Source organism: Balaenoptera musculus, chromosome 5, assembly GCF_009873245.2.
Source record: "Balaenoptera musculus isolate JJ_BM4_2016_0621 chromosome 5, mBalMus1.pri.v3, whole genome shotgun sequence".
Classification (NCBI taxonomy): Eukaryota; Metazoa; Chordata; class Mammalia; order Artiodactyla; family Balaenopteridae; genus Balaenoptera; species Balaenoptera musculus.
The window spans coordinates 45,116,646-45,119,479 of NC_045789.1; the positions used below are offsets into that span (position 1 = coordinate 45,116,646).

Sequence of the window (2,834 nt, forward strand, 5' to 3'; positions counted from 1 at the left end):
ATTATTCCATACCGGAAAAAATGGTATAAATAAAAACATAAGGTGGGAAACTGCATAATGGATTTGTACCACTGACTTCTTAGATCCTTAGGACAGTGCAAGGACAGACTTTTAAATGCCTTAAGTGTCATGCTGTTATACGGTGATACGAGGCTTTCAAAAAGCTTTCCCTCATCTCTTAGTCATTGCTCAACTCCCTGCAGTCTGTAAGCATTCACCTAAACTGTTACATTGGGACATATTTTGACTTTCTCTTTAACATTTCTTCTTCTCCACCCTCTGCCCCCATCCAATCAATGACCAATCCTATTAATTCTACTTCTGGAACACCTCTCAAATTCAGATCATCATCTCCATTCTTTCTGCCACTAACTAAATTCAGGTCATTTAAACATTGTCTACCTGATCTCCTACTGACAACATACCCTTCACATTGTGGCCAGTTACTTTTGAAACATTGAACATTGATCTGATCCATTAAGCTTCTACTCTAAACTTTAAATTTAATCTGCCAGAACCAGATTTAATCTACTTTTAAAATAACATTTTGTGTGTTCATTTCAAGAGCACATATGCTAAAATTGGAATGATACAGAGAAGATTAGCATGGCCCCTGTGCAAGAACGATGTAAATTTGTGAAACATTAAAAGAATAGTAATAACATTTCGTGAGAAGAATGTATTTTAGCAATGCTCCACATACTAAAAGAGTCTGCATTTTCCTTTAATACTACTCTAATTATTAGGAGCTTAATCAATGAGGTCATAATCAGTGACTAAATTATCACAGATCTGGTAAATGAAATCAACCTTCTATGAAAAACATTTTAAAGGTTTACATGAACAATATATAACAAATATCCTCACAAATATAGTTTGCTATTAAAAAGTTCCTAGTCTCCAGGTTATAAACCAATATACCTTTAATCTATTTACACAATCTCTTCATTATTATAGAAAGCTCTTTTCTTAGAGAAGCAACTTGGAAATTCACTTTCTGATAAGATCCAAAATAAATATCAATTATTTTACTAGAGGTTACAAAATCATGCTTTTCTAATTTATCATTCCATTAACATCTTTCAGTGAGAATTCTTCATAAAGAACTTTCCCTCATTAGTCAGGGCTATTTGGTTATCTTCAAATTTAGTTCCTAAAGGAAAAGCAAGATAAATTTTTATTCTCAGTTTTTTGCTTTTAAATAAAGTGATTAATGAATTGAGTTTTGTTTTGTTGGTTATCTCTCATGTATTATGAACTTATGGATTTGTACATAATGTATGTGTTCCAATAAAGTGTATTCATTATTCTTTTTGATGCTCAAGTTTTACTGTCTTTGGCTATTCAGATCCTCTTCATTTTAGTGTCTATCTATGGGCTTTTAACATAACTCATATTCTTTGATAGCTTGCATTGTGGCCTCCCCAAAATCTCAGGTTAATCTTATAAAGGCTGCCCTAGACTTAAAAACCGTCATTCTTCAGGTGCATTTGTGAAAATGTAATAAATACAGACCATAATCCAGTTAATAAATATGCTTATGGCTATTAAGTTATGATTGCTTTTCAGTGGACAAAAGAAGGAAACTAGGAGGTTGTTTTTTTTTTCTTTGTCAATTCATACAGATATTTCCAATTTGAATTGAATTACAAGATATTTTTTAGTTACCTTTGCTTTCATACCTACATATATATATATATATATATTTTTTTTTTTTCCCTCTTACTCTAAAAACTTTTTTATTCCTAACTGCATTAACATAATTGCTTTCTTAACCCTGATTATCTACAAAACAGAGCCTGAGGCAGATTACTTGTGAAAGCTTCATTGGAAGGTGCAAACCTAGGCAGGTAGAGTGAAGGTAGAAGAGAGTTGAGGAAGGGGAAGAAGCTCAGTTATGTAGGAAACATTTCAATCAGGCTTTCAGAAACCACTGTGCCTCAGAACAGCCCTTGCAGTGAAAAAAGTGAGGGGAATTAATTTTCAGGCTCCCTCCTGGATCATTGGTCAAAGTTCGCCCCAAGAGTTGTTAGTGGCCCTGCACTTTCATGTGTGTTGCCTGGACCTTTCTAGGAAGTCACTAAGGACACCAAATCCCACACTCTATTAGGCCACGTATCATCTGAGTGCACAAGAAATGAGAGGAGCTAGAGTGTTTGGGGGTCTTGTCAGGTCAGATCGGGCATTGGAGCTTATGCTCCTTCTATGGCAGACATGGGGAAGGCCACGCCCTCACCCAGAGGAGTCCAAGAGAGCCAGGCAGCGCTTGGAGATGAGTCAGTGGCAGCAGCAGCAGGGGCTCTCTCTTGAACAAGTAGTCAGGGGCCAAAGTGTCCTCTCTGGTAGAACTCTAAATGTTTTCACATTAAAACTGAATCTAAATCTTTAAGCCAAACTATATAGCTTCATTAGAAAATGAATGGAAGAAAAATAATCTAATACTCATCTTATTTTTAAGCATTATCTGCAGAAGTCCACAAATTAGGTCTTATGTATAATTTCTTATTTGCATTATTCTCATGCGCACACACACACACACACACACACACAGATATGACACACATACTTTAAAATGAATAATATCAATAATATTTCTAACAATTAGATTATTGAATAAAATGTAAGACTTTTTTCTAAGTGGCCTGACACCCTTCTCCAGGGAAGACCTGTGAACCTGAGCCAAAGGGATGGTGTACACTTGTTTACTGTGTAACCAAGAGTAGAAAAATGTGTGATGTACAGTGGAAACTTGTACAGAATAAATAAATAGAAAAAGTAAAAAAAAACAAACTTTTTTGCAGCTCAATTTTTCTTAAGAATATATTCCATACAGT

General features: G+C 34.9%; 1 non-coding gene across 1 annotated transcript; it reads left to right on the plus strand.

Annotated features, from left to right (window-relative positions):
* Positions 1-551: 551 nt before the first annotated feature.
* On the plus strand, positions 552-658 carry LOC118896263. The gene has a single exon (XR_005020168.1). It is a non-coding gene; the product is annotated as a U6 spliceosomal RNA (small nuclear RNA).
* The last annotated feature ends 2,176 nt before the right edge of the window (positions 659-2,834 follow it).